We start from the raw sequence: 14,717 nt of genomic DNA, 5'->3' as shown, positions 1-14,717 counted from the left end.
CAATTTTAAAGAAATAGGACCTGGTTGTAATTGTCAGCTTCAAAGTTCCTGAGAAGCAGCAGGGTCTTTGGATGGGGCAGCTCATTGAAAGTAGAGTTCTGACCACTCCTCCCTCATTCTTAGGAAAAGCCAACAGGTGATTCTTTAGGAATATTTCATACCAACCTGTTTTCTTTTTTTTTCCTTCTTTCATGTTTTTCTGCTCAGAATGAAAAAAGAAGACTGCTGTTGTCATTTTGATTCTGTCATGGTTTCTTGGACTTTAGGCTGGTCCATTCAACAGCCAGTTGTTTCTCAAGACGAAAGGAGAAACAGACATAAAAGGCTCCAGGTCTCCCTCCTCCTCCCAGTTTTGAGCTCCCCTGTTGCATGATAGCCCAGAGGGATGTGGCTCTAGATTATAGGGGCCGCCAGGAAATGTGGGTGCTTCGGGGACCCAAAGAGCTGGAGGAAGAAAAGGAACCGTTCAGATGAGGCCAAGAAGGCCAGTGTGAGAAGCAGGGTGGAGGGAAATGAATGATAGGGCCACAGGGTTTTGGCTGAGAGGTCGGGTGAAAGGTTAGGCCACTTCTGGGCCTCAGAGAGCTCTACTTCCAGGAAAGACCCGGCAAGAGTAATATGAGCAGGACGCAGCCTGGGGCTTTGCTGTGCAGGAATGCAGCCGAAATCCATCAGATTCTCCTCTGTTCCTCCTCCTCACATGCATTCTGGAGATGCAAGTCCTTCCACTGTCTCCGACTTTCCCTTGGTTGATGAGTTTTAGTAGTAGTTCAGAGTCTCTGGTGTTTCCCCTGACTTCTTCCTAAGCTCATCAACACTATCAAGCCAGTTCCTGTATTATTGCTTTGGAACTCTATGAATTACAGGTAATCTTCCTGAGAGAAGAGGATTAGATGGGGGACAGGAGCTCTGGCTTTGTCCCTGTTGTGTGATCTTGAGGTCACTGCAATGCATACTGTGCTGTTCAATCCAGATCTCTGCTTCAGGAATGAGACACTCATTCCCCCAGCTGCTGGGGGTGTTGGTTGCTGGGGACATTAGACAAAATCTGGAGTCATTTTGGTTGTCATAAGTGAGGGATCTGGTGCTACTGGCATCTAGTGGGTAGAGGCCAGGAATGCTGCTAAATATCTTACAAGACACAGGACAGGGTCCTACAGTAAAGAGTTATCCAGCCCAGAATGTCAAGAGTGCTGGGGTTGACCCTAAGGGTGCCCGAGTACCCAAGACTCAACACTGTCCCAAAAGGCAGCCTGTAAAAACAGGTCAGTGGTTGGGTACAGAGGTCTAGCCCTGTGCTTCAATTTAGGGCTAATTCAAAAAGGCCAGCATAGATCCAGAGCTCTCTGGGAGGTGGGGGGTAGATTGAGGCCTCTGTCTGCTCTGATTGCACCGTAATTTAACTCTGCCCCTTCCTGATTTGTGCCCTCACAAGCAGTGTTGTTGAGAAATAATTCCCAACAAACCTCTTGTCCCCAAACTTCCATCTGTGTCTTGTTTCCCAGTGTGTTCGAACTAAGGCAGCGTGTGTCCAGAGCAATCCTAAGAAGTGGAGTGATGAGTTCTCTTGCTGCTGGATAAAACTGAGGCAGATTTCTTCTCGCTTGCCAGCTTCTAATGGTAATAAGAGGAGAAATCGTTAATTGTGTCTGATGTCTCCTCTCCTACTTTTTACACAATAAGAAACATTTTAATGGACCATATGGCACCTATATGCCAGTTAAGCTTAGCAAAATGACTGTGCCCTGACCAGTGGAAGGTAAGGGGTTCTGATGGGTTAGGTCTTTATGGCAAAGAATTGTGTCTTCCCTGTCCCTTTCTCCCACCCCTCTGGCTGGACAACAGAGGTAATGGTGGAGGCTGGAGTGGGCTTCAGAGAGGCCTCATGTTGAGGATGTCAAAACAGAAAAACAGAAGGAATTTGGGTTCCTGGTGATTAGGAGGCCAGCCTACAAATTCTGGGCTACTTTTCAGGACTTTCATGTGACGATGAAGCCTTTTTCTTGTTAAAGTTACTGTGCTTTGGAACTTTCTGTTGTAGCAACCAAACCTGTACCTACTCTAGCTACACCCTTAGCATATTACAGGGATGACAGTAAAGGCCATAAAAAGATACATTGTTTTTGGTGACGAGTTCCATTAATCATATGTTAATTTTACATTCTCCAAATAAACCACATAGTTTCATGATTAAATCACTATTGTTCTAATAATAACAGTTTTAATAAGCCATAGAGAGAGGGTTTAGGAGTGAGATTATGTCAGAATTCTCTAGAACTGTTTTGAAAATATATGCACTCAGGCTTTACCTTTGGGAGGAAGTATGTTTTGCGTAGGTGTTTTGAAAACTTAGGATATAGGATGTGAAACTCTGACCTGCTTCTGTATATCAGAAATCTTATTCCATACAGGAAGCATAATGTAGAAACTCAAGAGATGTCTTTTGAATAATTAAATGAAATTTCTGGGGTTTGCAGTCTAGTAGATGCTATGGGAACTTTTCTTCCTTCCTCATTGCAAAGCTAACAGTTGCTTTTGAGAACTCTGAAGGTATCCTGTATGTTCCCAGGCAAAGAAAATGTAAGCCTCAACAGATTTGTGAGTGTCCAGGAAGTTACGGAGAAGTCAGTGCAAGTGATAGGGTTGTATCTCACTTGCATTTAATAGATACATTTTAAATGGTGTTTGAAATCTCAGCTCCTCAGACATATTCAGCTAGTATTGAAACCGGATGGCAGAAGTTCCACTGGGTGACTGTCGGTGGACGTAGCTATATTAGATGACTCTCATTTTGGCCAAAGATCATTAGGGGCTTCTGTGAAATATTTATAGGTGGATGACATCTGGCTAAAACTTTTATAGGCTATAATTTTATTTAATGCTTCTGGTTTATAGTATACATTTCAGTGGACATGAGTTAAACAGTTATGCCTAGATATTTCAAATAGCAATGTAAATTCATATTAGGAAGTATTCAGCATCCTCATATTACAGAGAGCTTTATTTTTGCCTCTGTTGAGCTCAGATAATTGGATGAGGTGGGCGATGCTGACTGAGGGGACAGGTATGCTCCAGAGGTCATTGGGTGGGTGTCTCCTTGCTGTTGGTGCCTCTCATGGGAATCAGTGTGAGTGTGTGCTGAGCCTGGGACGGTGCCTCAGGTTGCAGCTACCCTGAGGACAGGGTTATGTGGAGGTCCTTTCCATCTTCTTTAACTTCATTCTTTCACTTTCTCAGGACTGTTCATGACTCTGCAGGTCCATTTAAGCTCTCTGTTACTCATAAAAATGGAGTTGCACCTTCTCTTGTGAACAGTTGAAATCTTTCAGTAGGTTCACAATTCAGTACTGAGAGAGGGAACCTGGCTCATCAGTGTGTGCCAGGCAGGGACAGCGGGCTAAGTGGACTAACTGCCCTTGGACCCTGAGTACCTGGCCAAGGACTCTGTCTGCCACTTCTCTGAGTTTGAACTGAAGAACGGGCAGTATTTATTAGTTTAAAAGCAGAAGCAGGGTACCTGTAGTGACATGTACAGTTCCCACAGAAAGGCAGTCCTGCTTTTCAGAAATGAAATTCCATTGTGTCATGAAGAAAACCATTGATGAAAAGACTGAACTGAGAGTTATAAGGAGGCCTGTAAAACTTTTTCCTTAATTCATTTGAAGATGATCTTTCTTGACTCTGCATGTATTCATTGACTTCAGAGGAGGTTTAGATATAAATCCCAGACTTCTGTTATATATATGCAGAAATCCTATGAGGGGAAGCAGGGTCGATTAACCTTTCAGTATTTTAACAATGTGGAATGTTGAATGGGAAAAATATGAGTTCAAGAATTCTACATTTTAGGGATAATAAGTGTAGTCATATAGGATTATTGTGCTGATTAAGTGAAGTAATCCTTTTGGTACACCTGGCATTTTATAGACAATTAATACATGGTAGTGGTTATTATCCCTGGTAGAATCAAAGGTCTTGAAATTTTAAAAATACTTATCCTAAATGGTTTCCTTTTCTTTTTCTTTTTTTTTCCCTTTTCTGTTTTCATTGTTTGACCCAGTTGATTTTTGTCATGGAAAAGTACAATCTGTCTTATTATTAGGGCATATGGAAATATACCCATATCTGAAAGAAGGGCCAGACATTCCAAAATGTTTTAAATTCCCCTAGATGCTTTGACTTCATTACTGAAAATTCCACCAGACTGTTAGTGATGCTTCATTAAATTATTTTACACATGGACAATATATTCAAACTTGAATACAGTTGGAAATAACTGTACATTCTAATACAAAAATCAAGTGGTCATAAATTCACCTTCTTTAAAACTGCAAAATTCATAATATCATTTAACCACTTAAAACAATGAGGTATTACTTCTACATCTTCATAGAGAAAAGTATCCATGAAGTATTAAGTTTAAAATTAAGATATAGGGCAGTTTTATAGTACGTTCCCATTTTATGTAATTATGGTAAGTATAATAAAGCATCTTTACATAGAAAAATAGTAAGAAAAACAGTATTAATGATTTCCAGTTCTCTTTGAGAGCACTCAGGGGAACTTCTACTTTGTATGGAAATATTTTGGTATTTCTTGCATTTTTACAATGATAAGGTAAAATTTTTGAAACTATAAAATAAATTATAAAGTAGATGAAAAACATTCAAAACCATCTATTTGAAGCAAATTTTATAAACTATACAAGGTAATTTAGCCCTTTTACTAGTTACTTCAGTGTTTCAAATATTTTGGCTACTTCTAGCAATTTTTATTACTTATTATAAGCTTTCTATTTCTACCACTGCATTGTACATTTGTTTTTTTTTTTTCCTCCGGTACCGGGAACCGAACTCACGACCTTGCGCTTGTGCATTGTACATTTGGCTGTTTACTCTCCACAAAAGTGCTCTCAAGTTAGCACTTAAATTCTCCATCTCTAACCATCTATATCTCATCCTCTGGGTTCTAGTCTCCCTAAAGGTGGTGCTGAAAGATTGTATTTTTGAAAGATTGTAAGGATTGCGTTACTTCTCATGCTATTGTCGGTTCTTTGATTCTAGATTGTTGTTCTCTTTCCCAAGTGTGTCCCCAGAGTTTAGGACAGTATCATAACTCTTATAATTTAGTACACAGGAATATTCACCGGGGATTGCTTCAAATGTAGAGGACAAGCTCCAGTTCTTCTATTCCAGTAGATATGGAACTGGGCCCAAGAATTTGCATTTTAACCAAGTATCTTAGGTGTATCTGTGGAAATGGTTTCATCATCGCAATCAGGGAAGGCTCAGTGTCAGTTTGTTGCCAATTAAGAGGTTTATGTTTTTATCTGGTTTATAATTAGGAGTTTGGTAAAATTTTAGTTGAGAAAATCTGCCCAGCTACATAGAGTCAAAGCTATCCAACATATCATTTTGTATAATGATTTGTGTCATCTTCATCTCATGATTCTAGAAACAAAACAAGCAAGCAAAAACAAGCAAGCAAGCAAGCAAGCAAGCAGTAGCAGCAACAACAACAAAATTCCCCAAACTCATGTATATTCTTTTCTAGTTTTGTTATGGGTTTCTTTTTCACATTTAAAAATATATCTCAAATTCTTCTATTCTTGTATTAGCTGTAAGTTCATGATCCATCTTAATTCTTGTCTCACATAACCCATCAATTAATTTAGGAAAAAATATATTGAGTAATCGATCTTCACAGATTTGAAATTAAGTGTGTATTATATAACACATACTCACCTCAGTCCATTTCTGGTGTCTCATTCACTTAAGATAGCTGCTACTCTGCTGCTATTATTCTTTCTTAATGATAGGACCCTTATAGCGTAGTTCACTATCTGCCAGATTGTCTTTCTCTAGCTTTTGAATATTTTTTCATATATTGACTTTTATATTTATGAGAATAATGTTTGCTTGTTTCTGGAAACTCTTAATTAGAATTTGATTCTATTTACAAATCACTCTGACAGAAGAGGAGAGGAAGAAAAACTGGCACAAAGTGTGCTCTCCCAGGACTATAGTATGGTTCTGAATATAACCGGTCTTTTATTTCCTTCAGTTAACTTTGTTATTGTCTGTCTACAGGGTCTGTACACTTCTTGTCAAGCCTTCACTAGAAAAGCAGTACAGAAGTGTAGATAGCATGTCAGTTCTGAGATCACATTTTGGGTTCAAAGACTGGCTTCTCTTACCAACTCTTAAGGCTTAGGGCAATTTGCTTGACTGTTTTTTGCTTAAGTTATTTTCTTCTGTAAAATGGGGATGATATTAATCATACACAGTGTCTTAGTTACTTTTTCTCATTGCTAAGGAAAAATACCTGACACCCAACGTTAAGGAAAGGTTTACTGTAGTGCACAGTTTGTAGAGGTTTCAGGTCATAGTTGGCTGCTTTAACGCAGGGTGGCATGGCAGAGGAGAAACAGTTTGTGGTGGGCAGAAGGCAGCAAAGCAGTGAAGTGGCAAAGCAGCAAGCAACAAGCAATGACAACAGTACCTCTCTTTCTGTCCTTATATTCTATAAGGGCAGATAGCACTCACACCCAGGGAGGGCCTTCCCATTATCCACTCCCAGAACCATGCCAAAGCGGTGGACTGTAGTCACACACACTTAAGTCCAGCATCTCACACTCTAGATCCAACCACCACTGAAAAAGCCCCACCTATGACTATATAAGGCTTTGGAGGGACATCTAGACACAAGCCATAACACCCAGCTCACATGATTGATTAAGGTATAGGTGAATTAATATATACAAGACACCTAGAACATTCTTGACACACACTGAAGTCTGCTCCATGTACATTTTAAGCTAAGTGCTCTTTCCATAGCTGCTTATCCAGAAGTTGCTTAAGTAGTATCCTTGAATTTATAGAGCACAAGTGAAGACCTTAAAATGAGAAACATGTATACATGTAAAATAGACTGGTCCAAGAATAACCCAGAGACAAGCATCTATAGTTCTGACCACTTGCTGTGATACACAAAATGGCAGCTGTCACCTCTAAGAAAGACAGAGTCAGTAAAAAGCTAAACCCACAACACTTCACCAGAGGAAGGCATTGAATTGTTTGTAGTGGAGCTGGGCAGGCTGATTACTGGCCTGCAATTGTGGTTTCTCTGGGAATCACATCTTGACACTAAAGTGCATGTTCTTTATTTGGGCTTTGCCCAGAACTAATTTTCTTTTATGTTGACAGTCTTTAGCTGTGCTCTAGTCTGTATACCTTCGTGTAAGGGATTATTCTCCATTTGCCTGCAATGCTTTTTTGCAGATTAACTCAATGGATTCTGAAGTAGTTACCTCAAATACCATCTTGTTCATCCTTGCTCCAGGTGCTTCCACCAGTCTCTAGCACCTACCAAGAGCTCAGCACAGGTTCCAGTGAATGAAGTCATCCCCTGGCTGACACATAAACTGGGGACTAGGGTCTCATAGAGAGGCAAAATATATTGATTACTGGAATTTATTTGATCTTACTTTATCCAATCTCTGCAGATCTCTGTTCCCTCATATTAAAAGGAAGAGACTGAGTCCTACCTAAGCCTCTCAGGGCTAGCTGCATGTTAGAATCATCTCCAGAACTTCAGCCCTGTTCATGCTTGGACCCGCACCCCATGCAGGCTGGCTTGGAGTGTCTGATATGCTGGTACTGGCATTTGCTCCACGTAATTCCATTGTGCTGTTGATCCAGTTGGATCCACTGGGTCAGGTGATCTCCCCCATAGGTGACAGTGAGGAACATCTAGTAATTTTATTTTATTTATTTATTTTTTATTTTAAAGAGAATAATAAAATAAGAACAATAGCAGAATACCAACAACACAGACAAAAATAAAACAAAGCAAAAATAATAGAAATGATACAGGGTCTCAGAACAACATGATAGAAATTAACAGTGGCTGTTATATTACATATTGCTATCTTCCAGTTGCTCAGATTATCAGATGTAAGAATGTAAGATTAATAATTTTAAAGAGAGGGAGAAGCAAATTCAAAATCTCTGGTCTTCTGAGGTCTTCTTGAGGGTGTTCCTATTCACTTTGGTAGGCCTTGGGAGGATATCATTGTACTATGTAATTCAGAACATAATTGCTATCCGTAATAAAATCCAGAAGGTTGAGAATCAGTTCTATTTTAGTAAGATGTACATAATAATGCATAAAATTAAAATAAAAGATTTCATGCTTACTAGGATAAATTGGTTCTCTGCTCCAAAACACCATGTGTATGAAATAACTGGTACGTAAGGATGCCAATCACTGAACCTTACTGTGGTCACGTTCACATGTCTGGTAATCTGCTCTGTGTATGAGACGTTGTGATTCCCTGTTAAAGGATGGAGATTTAAAAACAAAAAAGAACAAAACAAAACAAAAATCAAAGGTGCTGTAGTTGTGCATGCCTGTAATCCCAGTACTCTGGCAGGCTGAAGCAGGAAGATTGCCGTTTCAAGCCTGGCCTGAGCAATTTAGTGTCTTCCTAAGAACCTATTTAAAAATAAAAAATAAAAAAGAGAACTGGAGAGGTAGCTTAGTGTGAAGGCCTGGGTTCCATCACTAATCTTTCCAATGAAACAAAACTAACAAATGACAACAGCAGAAAGAAAAAAAACTTTTTCTTTGCTACTCTAATCTCGTCTATCTGTGGTTCCTTTTCTCTGTTCTTCTTTCACAGGAAAAATGTCTCAGTTGAGATTTTTCACTCTTTGTTAGACTCACTTTAATCTGCTTTTCTTCCAACTATAAAATAGAAACTGTACTCCCTCAGTCCTCATTAATGGTCTCCCAGCCAGTGGATACTTTTGTCAGCATACCTGACCTTTCTACTGCTTTTAACTTTCTTTTAACACCCTAGTTTTCCTCCCCTTTCAGACCCCTTGCTCAACACTGTTCCCTACAAGACTTTTGCTCGTTCCTATTTTATCTCCTCTCCAGTTTCTGCTGATTAAATGGGGGAGGGCTTTGGGGTACCACCCTGGACGTCACTTCCCTGATTTCATGTCAGAAATCAAAGCTGAATATGCTGACAGCCTGCTGTACAGCATGACTTTATTACCAAATTTCAAATTCAAATTGAAAATTTTCTGAACAAGAACATCCACCCCAACTGCTGTTAATGAATATTGAGCGGCTTTGAAAGTATCACAGACACAATAATGTTTCTTAATGAATTGAGCCTAAAATTACAACTCAGAACAGTGCTTATGTGTGAACCAGCCTTGTACATGATGAAGTTACTTCAGTGATTAATGTTTCAATCACAAGTAATGCCAAAATCAAATACATCTTCCATACAGTCAAAAGTTAAAACAAAAAGCAAGATTTCTATTTCCACGCATGTTTCCAGTGGGTGTATTTTCTGCGATAAGTCCTCAACTCTCAAACTGCAATTTCAGCAATGTTTTCCAGCCCTCACTGCAGTGCAAAACAAATTTCCTTTTTTTTTTTTTTTTTTTTGTCTTTTTGAGACAGCGACTCACTAGGTCATTCAGGCTGGTCTTAAACTCACTTTGTAGCCCTGGCTAGCCTTGAACTAGTGACGATCCTCCTGCCTCAGCTTCCCGAGTGCTGGGATTACAGGTGTGCGCCACCACGCCAGGTAAAGTTCCGTGTTTTGAAATCCATTTTAAGTGAGGAGCTTCCACCTCCCTTCAGTTGGAAACGATTCATCTGCAAGGCAATGTGATGCCAAAAGGCAGATAGCAAGAGACTGTGATAGAATTCCATACATTCCTTGTGAGATAGGAATATGCTCAATGCAGATTGTATGCTGTGGCTCGATAGCAGGTTTGTTGTACCCATCTTGGTGAAAGATATTTTCAAAAGCTGAAGTATGTATAACCTTATTACAGATCATCATCAAAAGAAACACATCTCAACCCATTTTGATAAGGAACATTGAAAATTTGAACCCAAATTGAGCACATTGTTCCTCCTCCCCGAAAAGAATTCCATTCTTCTCATTAGTAGACGTGTATATGAAAAATCATTCTCAATTATTACCAGACAGAAGTCTATCCATAAAAATTTTATGAAACATTTTCTTCTCTATAATACAGTACGTAGGCACCTACATTATAGTCTTGATTTTGCTCCTTTCAGCAAAACCTCAAATATTTTTTATCTGGTTCTGGAGCTTTCCAGAAGTATGTACCATCTCTTCATGTGTAATGCAAAAGATTTCAGACTGTACTTGATCTGGCTTCTGTGTAGTTCTCCATAACTACCCTCACCTCTTTTCTCCTCAAACACATCTCAGGCTTTCCTTCTTGAGGATTTTTTTTTGGTAGTGGGAATCGAACGCAGGACCTTGCACTTGCCAGGCAGGAGCTGTGCTGCTGAGCTGTATCACCAGCCCTGGACTTTTATATTTGCTGCATCTTCTCCCTTGAATACCTTCAAAGGTTCATGCTTATCCTTTCGGTCTCATGGAAAATATCATCTAGTGTAGTCTCCATCCCTACTTATACTTGCCCCTCACAATTATCTTGCTTATTTATCTTTCACTGAATCATTGTCTTTTTTACCAACTTGGAAGCTCCATAAAATTTTGTTGTTTAATTTATCACTGACTGGCACATAATTGATGCTCTAAAATTATTATTATTTTTTATACATAGGAATAAGGCAGGAAGTTAGTAGGCATTAAAGCTCTAATGGTGTAAGTCATAACAGCAGTCCTCTAAGTCTTCCAATATGATTACTCTCTGGTCAGGTTTTCAGTGCTTTTAGCTTTACCACAATCTACGTGTTAAGCATAAAAAGAATAATTTTTACAATTGTCTCTGATTCTGAGATAGCTACCTGTAAGTGTAGTTATGCCCACTGTTTGCAAAAACATTTAAGGTTGCATTTTACTCACCTTCACATTTATTCTCCAAAGTACAGCAAGTTCCAGTTAATACTTCCCCAATCCAGAAGCCTAATCATAAGCCTAGCTAGGTTTTCTGTGGGATCCTCCTCCGTGGATATGAGTAAGAGCCTTGGCCATGCCTACTGGTGGCTTTCCATCAGTCCTGTTGCCCTTGTGGTTAGGCTACTTGGGTGTGGTTAGGCTAGATGGGCGGTGTCACCTAGGAACTTGCTAGATATGCAGAATCTTGGACTCCACTCCAGACCTGCTAAATCAAAATCTGCTATTTAAAAAGATCCCTGGGTGAATTTTATGTCACAGGCAGGCCTGAATGCTGGTTGATCCATAAACCTGGAAGATGGTCCCAGCTAGCCTGTTTGCTGCCACCATCATCCCTTGAGGACCCTCCAGGGAGCTCTGCTCCATTTGGCACAGCTGGGTCATGATGATGACTGCTGTGTTACCCTCCCTCTCTTTGGGGGAAAGGTCACAGCTCTTGTTTACCCAAGTCACCCCACGAAAGGGCAAAAGCTCAGTAGAGTACAGATGGTAAACTTTAGCAAAGCCTAGCTGTTGATTTGGAAATACAATATGCTAGAATCTTCCTGAGATATTCCTTCACCCCTTTTTGGGTCTTTTTGTCCTGTGGCCCAGGATGACTCGGTTTCTATCACTAGAATAGCTCAAGGCAGCTCCCTGCTCCAGAGTCCCGAGCAAACCAAATCCTGAGACGGAAAGAGAAGAAAATGTTTCCTGGACTTCAGCTGTAGGATTTCTGTCCAAGCCCCTTTTCTTCACCCAATATTGACCTTTTCCAGGATGACTGACAGTGAGAACATCCATTCCCTTTAGGGGAAACCTCACCCCCACCCACAGGGGTGTGGTCTGACATATAATTGTTTGACATAAGCACATTCTCCAAAGTCCAGGTTATTTGGCCTTAAATAATACCATATGTGGAATAGCAGCAGCCCTGGCAACTTCCTTTTCAATTTCTTCTCATCAGAGGTTCTGAGATCTAGGAAGCTGGCCTCGTTCTGGGTTACCTGGTTGCCTAAGAATTCACTCAGCATTCAGGTAAAGCCCATTAAAAGGCAGTTATATATTTACAGAAGGATCAAAAAGCAATTAAAGAGAATGGCTGAAATGTGAATAATAATATGTGAGGTGTCATTTTCTCTTGGTCTCTCTAAACAAGAAGTATTAAAAGGTATTGCAGGGGCTGGGGATATAGCTTAATGGCACAGTGCCTGCCTGACAAGCTTAAGGTCCTGAGTTCGATTCCTAGTACCAGGAAAAAAAAAAAAAAGGTATTAGAAAATTTACCTGCCACTTCTGAATTGCACACACACCGACTCCGAAGAAGTTAGCTATTGTTGGTGTCTCTGAACAGAGCTTGTAGAATGACTTCAGATTGCTTAACACTGTCTTCAAAACTCTGCCTGATGAAAATTTTTAGTTTGGCTTTTCCATTGTAGAGTTTTTATGTGAGCTTTACGCTTTAAAAATAAGTTATGTTGGTTGGAAGGCAAATTTTCTGCAGAAATATTTTCTAGAGTTTAGAAAACAGAAAGAACAATTCATAAGAAACCCTTGCTGTTTGTTGAATTTATTTATTTATTTTTATTTTTTATTTTTGGTTTTTCTCTGGTACCGGGAACCGAACTCACGTCCTTGCGCTTGCCAGGCAGGCGCTTTTGCCGCTGAGCTAAATCCCCAGCCCCCTGTTTGTTGAATTTAATAAAAACATCTTATATTTGTATAACTATGAAGCATTTCACACACAGTATCCCATTTTATCCTTTCATCAGCCCTGGAGTTTATTAGAGCAGTGTTGTTATTCCCATTTTAGGGAATTGGGCAACTGAAGACCAGAGAAGAAAAGTGTCTGAAAAGTAAATAAGGCTTCCGCCAGTCTTTGACCCTAAATTCAATCCTCATTCTAGTTTAAAAGATATTTGAGTGTAAGACATTAAGCTACGTCAATGATGGCGAACCTTTTAGAACTTTCAATGAGAGAAACAGCCCACTGCGGCACCCGTGCCAAAGGTTCGCCATCACTAGTCTAGATGCCCAAGATCCAGTCCTGTGCCTGAGCTGTCTACTTGGCTTAGAGAAGCAGCCACTCATTAAGAGGTCATTTCTGAGTCCTTCCTCCTAAGGCTGAGAGGTCTGTACAACAGAGCTCTGACCCGTACTTTTTCCTACTCTTTCTCCTCATTATTTCCTCTCATTTATTCTCAGATTTACGTTTTTTCCACTTTGCTCCCTCTGGCTTCACATGACTCTTAAAAGGCTTCACTCTTAACATCCCGAGTGACTCAGTGTGAAGGAAACAGAGCAGATGCAGAGAAGGAAGCGGAGGAGGGGGTGTGGAGGGCAGGTGTGGAAAGCAGCTTAGCCCAGATACACGGATTTCTACCTCCAGACTAGTATTCTGAGCTGTTCCCCGCTGCTCTGGAATCTCCGTAAACACAGGATTTGTCTGGAATGACTTTACAGCTCAGCGGGAAGCTCGCTAAGTGCCAGGACGCTCAAACTGTGAGCGCAGCTCAGCAGTGGAGGGATGACGAGCTGCCAGTCCTGGCCTGCCTACGCCCATCCTGCGGGTGCCCAGTTAACCTGGGGAGGCCACAGAGGCTCTCTCTCTCCCTCTCTCTCCCTCCCTCTCTCTCTCTCTCTCTCTCTCTCTCTGTCTCTCTCTCTCTCTCTGTGTGTGTGTGTGTGTGTGTGTGTGTGTGTGTGTGTGAGACCTTGCAAAGGTATCACTACATCTTCGCGTTGCTCTGGGGAGCTATGTCTCCCAGAAAGCCATGAAAACAATAGCCCGTTTCTCAAGAAAAAAAATTTTTTTTTCTGTGGTGAGATTTCACTTAGCAATACCTTTTCTTCGCAAAGTCATTTTTATAGGAAGAACCTCAGTCTTTCCTGCTGCCGTTGGAGTTTCTTTCCTCTTTTGTTCCTTAACGGTACATGTTTTCCCAAGAGCTACAGGTAATTTCCATCTCACTGTTGTGACTGAGACCTAGGGCTTTTAAGTAAGAGGGCAAGACAAGAGCAAAAGGTGGGTGGCTGGTGTCTGGAAAGTGGTCCACCTCTGCCGGCAAGGGGGCCTCCGGTGCGGGTTTAGGAACCCAGGGCGGAACCTCAGAGAAGCAGTGCTACAACTTGGGAGGCCGGGCAGAGCTGTCCGTGGGTCAACAATGCCCCGAAGATGAGCAGATTGCCCTCCACAGGTGCCTCAGCAGTCCCAAATGGCCTGCTCCGATGACCAACTCTTCCATGAAATGTAGTAATTGATCTTAATTTTATAACACTTGTGGGCAGTAGCTCTCTAAGATTGAAAATCTGGTAACACTGCTTCCTAGCTGTATGGATGGAATTCTCCAGAGAAACAGAAACCAGTACATAGATATTTGTATCTACACCTCCTCCTATAGGATATCCTAATGTGTATGTATCTGTATCTGTGTCTATATTATCTACCTATCTATCAGTCATGAATTGTCTATCCATCTACCAGTCAATTTATATCTATCTACTTACATGTCTATCACCTATCAATCCTATCTTGATTCCAAGGCAGAAACTGCCAGACACTGAGGCAGAATATTAATTTCTGTAGAAGACAGAAAGGTTGGAGCTTGGTTAATCAGGAGTGTGAAAGAGTGATTAGAGATGAAGCTCTGAACTCTTCTCATTTGTATCCTATGTCCTTGAAAATAAACCTATTTCACTCTTAGGGCAATTGCAGTCATGTCATCTACTCAAATATTCTCTTTTTTTTTTTTTTTTTTTTTTTTTTTTTTCTACAGTACCGGGAACCGAACTCACGACCTTGCGCTTGCCAGGCAGG

At 40.6% G+C, this 14,717-nt stretch overlaps 1 long non-coding RNA gene across 1 annotated transcript in view; it reads left to right on the top strand.

The window, feature by feature from the left end:
* The window catches only part of LOC102006426, a 192,035-nt gene that overhangs the window by 77,441 nt on the left and 99,877 nt on the right, over positions 1-14,717 (top strand). The gene's annotated exons all lie outside the window — the stretch shown is intronic.

The sequence above is a fragment of the Chinchilla lanigera genome, unplaced genomic scaffold (genome assembly GCF_000276665.1).
Source record: "Chinchilla lanigera isolate Chin_1 unplaced genomic scaffold, ChiLan1.0 scaffold00008, whole genome shotgun sequence".
In the NCBI taxonomy this organism is placed as follows: Eukaryota; Metazoa; Chordata; class Mammalia; order Rodentia; family Chinchillidae; genus Chinchilla; species Chinchilla lanigera.
Note: the sequence above shows the minus strand (reverse complement) of the source record. Positions and strands in the feature narration are given on the sequence as shown.